General features: G+C 50.2%; 1 long non-coding RNA gene across 1 annotated transcript; it reads right to left on the reverse strand.

Moving 5' to 3' along the window:
- Positions 1 to 267: 267 nt before the first annotated feature.
- On the reverse strand, positions 268 to 2355 carry LOC132536924 (uncharacterized). Its single transcript, XR_009548453.1, has 3 exons — positions 2208 to 2355; positions 1062 to 1183; positions 268 to 341 (listed from the first exon to the last, which is right to left on the reverse strand). It is a non-coding gene; the product is annotated as an uncharacterized LOC132536924 (long non-coding RNA).
- Positions 2356 to 7722: the final 5367 nt, after the last annotated feature.

Genomic DNA, 7722 nt, shown 5'->3' on the forward strand with positions numbered 1-7722 from the left:
GAGTCAAGTGGGAAGGGGAGTAGAAGAAAGGGGTTGGTGGCCTCCTCTCTTCCCCCAGCTCTAGCCTGAATGGGGTGTGTGGCCTTCTGTGACTCCCTCATTCTCTCTTTGCTTCTTGGCTTTGGCTTCTACCACAGAAATGCTGACCTCTGAAATCCCCTTGAAATGAGAGTGTGATTGGTGACCAAAATGAGAGCATCCAGGTCCTTGGAGGATTTGTTTGAGCCATCATGCTAGGAATGCAGGACACAGGCACATACCCCTGTCTCCCAACTCAGCTGGGAGAGGACCTGGTTCAGACTGCAGAGGCTTCTGGAAGGTCACAGTGTGGCTTCAGAAGGCTGAGGGAAGGAGCAGAAGAGCAGAAGCAGGTTCAAAAGGAATACTTACAGATAATAACAGCAGTACTATTAAGGGCTCGTTAGTGCCAGCATTGATGATCTCATTTGATCCCCACAATGACCATCTAAGATAAGGGCTGTCATTATTTCCATTTCATAGGTAAGGCAAGTGAGGCCCACAGAGGTTAAGTGCCTTGCCCATAGTCAAACAGTGGTGTCAACCATTATTAGACTGCAGCTCTGGGGCTTGAGGGTCTGTGGCCAATGGCTCAGGAAATCCACAGGTGGCAAGGGGAGGAGCAAGTTTCCCAGAAAAGTAGTGGAGTAGGGTGTGTACTTCCTTCCTGGTGCTCCTCAAGAACCCCTGGAGAACATCTGGATATCTGAGGTTAAGAGAACTTTGGAGTCACACCTCCCAGACAGGGCAGCATCTCCATTCTCTAGGCTCTGAGAACCTGGGGAGGATGCTGGACACTCAGCACAAATTAAGCATTTACTTTTTGATCAAAGGCAGTTGAACGTGTTACAAAGGTGCCTGTTGGGTACCTCGGTACGCCCTCCCTGTCCTGGAATGGAGGTCCCCCTCAGGGTTGAGACCAGGAGTTCACAAAGCCCAGGCCATACCTTGCATGGCTCTTCCTTCCTCTGAAAAAGGTGACAATAAAAGCCCTTAGCTCCCAGAAAGGACCAAAGCCATAGAGGGGTGGCAGGGATACAGACCAGTGATGTTCTCCAGGGTGCAGGCATCCCCCAACTTCACTATCCACAGTAACCCGGAAAATGCAGGCCACTAACTAGGCCTCCAGCACAGACTCAGGCCAGGCTCAGCAGTGCCTTCTTGCCTACAAACAGCAGGTTCAAAGTCAGGCTTTGGACTAAGGGAAAGTGTTAATTCATTTGGACAATGCTCCCTCATTGAGGGCAGCTTCATTGGTGTGGTCTCTTTCATTCTCTCTATATATGTGTAGGGAAGAAGAGGAAAGAAGAGGAGAGGAGAGGAGAGGAGAGGAGAGGAGAGGAGAGGAGAGGAGAGGAGAGGAGAGGAGAGGAGAGAAGGGGAGGGGAGAGGAGAGGAGAGGAGAAGAGAGGAGGGAAGAGGAGAGAAGGGGAGGGGAGAGGAGAGGAGAGGAGAGGAGAGGAGGGAAGAAGAGAGAAGGGGAGGGGAGAGGAGAGGAGAGAAGGGGAGGGGAGAGGAGAGGAGAGAAGGGGAGGGAAGAGGAGAGGAGAGAAGGGGAGGGGAGGAGAGAGGAGGGGAGGAGAGAAGGGGAGGGGAGGAGATGAGAGAAGGGGAGGGGAGGAGAGAGGAGGGGAGGAGAGGAGAGAAGGGGAGGGCAGGGGAGGAGAGAAGAAGAGAGGAGAGAAGGGGAGGGGAGGGGAGGGGAGGGGAAGGGAAGGGAAGGGAAGGGAAGGGAAGGGAAGGGAAGGGAAGGGAAGGGAAGGGAAGGGAAGGGAAGGGAAGGGAAGGGAAGGGAAGGGAAGGACTCAGGCCTAGCTAAACCCCTGGAGACTTCCATAATCTCTCTAAGGCACCATGATGTACAAAGCCTTTATCTAAAGAAGGCTCTGTTCATGTTTGTGTGGTCACCGACTCCATTGGTAAGAGAAAGGAGTGTTTGAGATTTCATCAGCCTAAGGATTTGCTAGCAATCAGGCCTTGAGCTGGACTGAAGGAGTCTGGAAGCCAGGTACAGGGGCTGAGGCTACCCTCCTGGCCCCACCTGGGCCTGCAGGAAAGCCCAGGCCTCAGGAGCTAAACCAGCCTTGCAGACATTTGGCTCCCAATACCTGGCTATTTTAGGCAGCCCTGAGCTAGACTTGATTATGACAAAACTGAAATAGTTCCTTATGTGATGGAGGTTGGCTCACCCTTCCAGATGAGTTTTTTGGATGCCCAGGGTCTTGTGGTCAGCACACCCCCCTCCTGCCCTCCATTCTCTGCAGACAAGGAGAGGCAGCTGAGACAGCCGGCCTCTCCCTCCGGACAGGGCCTAAGCACCAGGGCACAGACAGGGCAGGGCGGAGGGCCAGCAGAGCACAATGCCTCTGGCCAGGCCTGGGCCCTGCCCCCCTTGGCTCCTGACTCCTCCCCACCAGGGAAAGGGCAGAACAGGACTGGCGGGTTGAGGACACTGTTGGACTGAGCCCAGGGAGTGACAGCTCTCGCCTCTCCCTGCTTCCTATGAGTGCCAGTCCGGGTGTGGGGCCCAGAAGCCCCAGTCCAAAGGCCACTAACAGCCCAGGCATGGAGCCCTGACAAAGGAGGGCAGGTGGGAGAGAGACTGTGCTTTGTGTTGTGCCAGGGACCATAGTGCATCTGCACCTGGGCAGGGCTGAGCTGCCACGCTGTCCTCAGTTTTCCCCTCCCTGCAGTCTGCTACCTCTGGAACAAGTTCTGCACAATTGCAATATCAGTCCTCCTGCTCCCTGTGACAAGTCTGCTGCAAGACAGAAAGGCAAGCTCACCAGGCTGTGGGCTCCCAGAGGCAAGCTCCTGCCCAGCTGCTCCTGGCAGAGTCTCCCCTTTGGGGCATGTGCCCTTATGGGGTGGGGTGGTGGCAACCTGGCAAGCGGTTAAGGAAGGGCACTGAATCAAGGAGCCCTTCACAAGCCCCACAGATTCTCAGATGGACAATACTCCACTGCACCCTTAGTCACTGATGAGTCTATGAGCCCAGGAAGTGGGGGAGCTCCTCCATCATGGGGACATCTAGACACAGAAAGCAGCCTGCTCAGGGGTGGCACAGAGGGGATTGTTAATGGCTGAGGGAATGGACTACAGGGTGGTAAGTTTGGCATAGGTCAGGAAAGATGGGAAAGGAGACAGGTCAAAAGATACCTGCCTGGCCACTATATTGTAGACTAAATTAGCCCCTCCAACCTCTAGTCTCAGAAAATCAGAGAAGGTACCAGCATTTCCAGGACAAAGTCTGAGAACACTTTTTGCTGGGCCAGACAATTGAGAGAATAAGTCTGGCAGCACAGAGCACTATGGGAGCAAGAGTCTGCAGGTGGGACCATGGCAGACAGTGGAAGGACCAGTGAGCAACGCCCCCCACCCCCGCCCCACACACACCAATGTGGACAATGTAGAAAAAGATGGGGATAAGGAAAAACAGAGAGATCTTAGCCCCAGTTCCAGACCTTTCAAATCTTTTCCCACTGTCATGCTTTGAATTCATTCCCCATAAAATGGCATCTTAAAGATCTAGCCCCAGTGGTCCAGGAGGTGGTGCAGTAGACAAAGTACTGGACTCTCAAGCATGAAGTCCTAAGTTTGATCCCTGGCATCGCATGTACCAGAATGATATCTGGGTGTTTTTTTTTCTATCTCCTCCTATACATTTCATTAATGGATTTTTAAAAATCTAACCCTAGTACCTGTGAATATGACATTAATTGAAAATAAGAGTTTTTGCAGATGTAAAGATGAGGCCATTAGAGTGAATCCTAATTTAATATGACTGGTGTCCTTGTAAAAGAGGAATCTGAAAGCAGGGAGACAGTTCATCATTAGAGCATACATCTTACCCAGCTTGAAGTGCATGGACAACATAGGGAAAGTTCTGTGGAGGGTGGAACAGTACTGTGGTGTATCTCTTCTCTGTGGCTCTCAGTGCCTCTATCCTCTTAGTGCTGTTCTTTCTCTCTGTAAGAAAAAAAAATGGGCCAGGAAGGCCACTCAACATTATTGAACACACATGAGACCCCAAGTTCATTCTTTGGCACCGCATTAAAAAAAAAGAAGAAAAAAAAAAGAAAAAGAGAATTTAGACACAGATATGGGCACACATGAAAAACTTCATAGGAAGACACACAGACACAGAAGTAAAATGGTCATGTGAATAAAAACAGAAACTGGAAATATGCTGTCAAGGAGCACAGGGAGCCATCAGAAGTTAGATGCCCAAAGAATGATCCTCCCCTAGAGGGTTTGGAGGGGGAATGACCTTCCTTTTGAACTTCTAGCTTCTAGAGCTATGAGGGAATACATTTCTGTTGTTTCAAGCCACTCAACATGGCTCTACAGAGTGTGGCTTCTCTGTGTGTACTGATGCTGAGCCTTTGTCCACCAGTTTTGCTGGTCAATCTGCTCCTGGGATAGACTGGAGGTTTCTTGCCTTTTATGCAGTGGTTGCTTAGTCAGTTGAGGTGAATAAAGGGGTCATCAGAGTGACTTCCCAGTCTCCACAGCCTGATCTGGTTCTAGTGGGCACAGAGCAGTCCTCAGAAAAGTCACAACACTACTACACAGCCAGCTCCTCCACACTCCTGGCCCAGTGTTAGCCTGAACAATTTGGGGAAATTCCTAACCTTCCCTTTCAGTCAGGCCATTGGCCCTAGGAGTTTGCCACAACATAACTGCTCAGGTCCCTCCAACAAGGGGACTGTCTGTGGCCTGATGACTCATGCACACTGCTCCATCCCGCAGCCTTGGGTGGAACCCAGGCCTGGGGAGAATGCCAGCCAGGGCAGGCTAGGAGCTTGACATCTCATTGTCCCAATCCAGTCCCCAGGAACGGAGTGTACTCCAGGCTTCAGGACAAAAATCTGGAAGCAAGGAGGCAGCTCTGATCTGAACTGAGATCTGAATGGTATAAAAGGGCAGACAGGAAATGGCGACTTCAAAGGGCCTGAGGTGGGAAGGAGCTTGGCATGATCCAGAACTGAGGTGGGGGCTGGGGGGCAGGGAGAGACGGGAGCTTGGTCAAAGTAGGATCAGTGACAGAACATGTGATGAGAAGAGAACACCAGAGTAACCTGGGACAACCACTTGATCCTTAATTTAATCTTTTCTGCAAGATCCTTTATACCATGTAAGATAGCATGTTCTGAATTCTGGGAAGCAGAACATACATCGGTCTGCCTGCCTCAGTGTGTCTCTTCCTCTTGCTGCCTATCTCACTAGTTATCACCACAGTCCTGTTTACTGATCTGCCTCGCTATTTGAACCTGACCGTGCATCTCTTCCCCTGTCACCACCACACATACTCTTCCTATCCCTTGATCAAATATCAACAGGTTGTTTAGCAATCTGTCACTCCTCCCTGGCTTTAATCTTTCAGCCTGATAATTGTATCACCCCTCAGCCGTCTACGCAATAAAGTGACTTTTATACTCAATCTGTCATTTAGTTGTTCTCTGTCCATGAGGAATCATCAGTCATCTAGCTCCACATACTATATTATAGGTGTCACATGTATGCACTTTCTTCTACAATAAATTCAGCAACTTCACTGAGTGCCTGCCATGTGCCCAGTTCTACATCATGTGTGTGAGATAAACAGCTACTGGCACCCTAGTAGTTAGACGGGGTTCTGTTTTAATATCACCATCACTGTCAATAATATTGTTGCCAGTCCAGCACACAGTCCAGTTTTGTTGTCCTTATAAAGGTCGCTATTTAAAAAAAAAAAAAAAAAAAAAAAACTTTGCTGCTTTTTTTTTTTCAAAGATTTATTTATTTATTTATTTATCTTTATGAGGCAGACATTGATAGAGAGAGGAAGAGAAAAATCAGAGCACTGCTCAGCTCTGGCATATGGTGGTGCTGGACCTTGAGCTTGAGACTTCCTGGGCCTTAGGCAAGCAGATCCTGTGCTCTAGCCCACTAAGCCAATTCCCTGGCTCATGCCCATAGTTATGTGCACTTTCCAGCCAAATCCAGGCTGTTCTAGTCTACCTTTTGCTTACCAGCCATGCTGTGTGTGCATAAATAATGCAGGCTCATTTTAACTTGATCTTAGATAAAGTGTGGGTAGAAAAAGTATATCTGCTGGGCAAGCATCTTATGCATCAAATAACAAATCCTAAAGTTAAATGGAGATTATTTTTAGGTTGTCTGGGCAAATAGCACAGAAGATGGGGACTCCAAAGATGTGGCATCAGGCATGTGTGGGCATATGCAGACAACACACACACACAAACTCATGAGCTCACTTGAGCACATGGTACACACAAATGCACACGTGCACACATAAGCACATGTGCACCCTTCCGCTTCCCTCTGCCCCCACACAGTGGCTTCTTCCTGCCTCCCCCCCCACACACACACAGGGCCAAAGCAGACACTTCAGCACTGACTCATGTCCTATCTCATCTTGTTTCTAGTCTAGGAATCTCACCTCCCCACCTTGCCTGTGATATCTTCTGGGGCAAGTCACTTCTGCCTGAACTGCCTTGGCAGATTGTCCTGGCCTCATCAGTCAGAAAACTGCACACCCAGGACTCTTCCTTTGAGCTCCAAGGGCAGTCAGGGATCGGGTAGGGAAGGAGCTCTACAGAAACCCAGTGGCAGAGGCTCTCCAGGGAAGCCCCACTCCCCAGCCAACCCCACCTGCCTCCCAGGATTCTTCTCTTGCCCCAGCCAAGGCTGAGATAAATGCAGGGTTTCCATCTGTAGTAGAACTCTCCTCCAGAAGCTGTTCAGGGTGAGTGATCTGCCTAGAGCCAGCAAGAATCCCATTTCCAAGCATCTCTGTTGCACAGGCATCTAGCACCAGTTTCAGTCCAAACCTCTTCTCCAGAGTCCTGGCTGGAGACCCAGCACATTTGGAAGCAGTATGCTGTCTGTTAGAGTTACAGGCCCTGAATGTCCAGCAGCCCATGTCTGCACTATGCCCATTGTGCCCAAATCCAGTCCAGGCTCTAAAGAAAGAATATCTGGCTTCCTAATGCCTACAGGAGGCTCCCCAAGCAGCCACCTTGCACTGGAGCCCTTCCTGATGGTGGGAGACTGGACAAGGCCAGGACACCATTCATTTAAACCTTGGCTGACTGGGGAAAGGCAGCTCAAGGGCCTTGTGGTTTCTGGTGCCATGCTGTGCCTCCATCCTGACTGAATACTTGGCTCCATCTAAATCCAAAACATGCCCCACCCCTACCCAGGTCTCCTCAGGGCAGGGACCTTATTTAACACATCCCTATAGCTAAAACCTAGAGCAAAGGGAGGATTGGCTGTGTACCTGCACACTGCTCTCAGAAGAGCATGTGGGCCTTGCTTCTCCCACCAGCCCAAGGCCTCACTCAGTAGGTTCTGTTAACTTTTGAAGACCTCCTTAGAGAATTAATTCTCCCCCAGGCTAGTCCCCAAAGAAGTCAGACTAAGCTAGGTAACCTTAAGACAAAGAAATAGGATGGAGTGGTTCTCCATCTGTAGTGGAGGGAGCTCCTTCAGAAGGTCATGACACCTAGAAATATCTCTCTTCTCACACTAATTCCCAGCCCCAGCAGCCTACAGCAGCCATGATGACCTTTTCTGAGGCCCAGATGGTTTTCAGTCTTGATGGGAAGGCTCCGGAATGGACTTTGAATTCAGGCTAGTGGCTGGGAAAATAGTTCAACTGGTAGAACACAGGACTTACTCACCTGAAGCTCCCTGGCT

The sequence above is a fragment of the Erinaceus europaeus genome, chromosome 2 (assembly GCF_950295315.1).
Source record: "Erinaceus europaeus chromosome 2, mEriEur2.1, whole genome shotgun sequence".
In the NCBI taxonomy this organism is placed as follows: Eukaryota; Metazoa; Chordata; class Mammalia; order Eulipotyphla; family Erinaceidae; genus Erinaceus; species Erinaceus europaeus.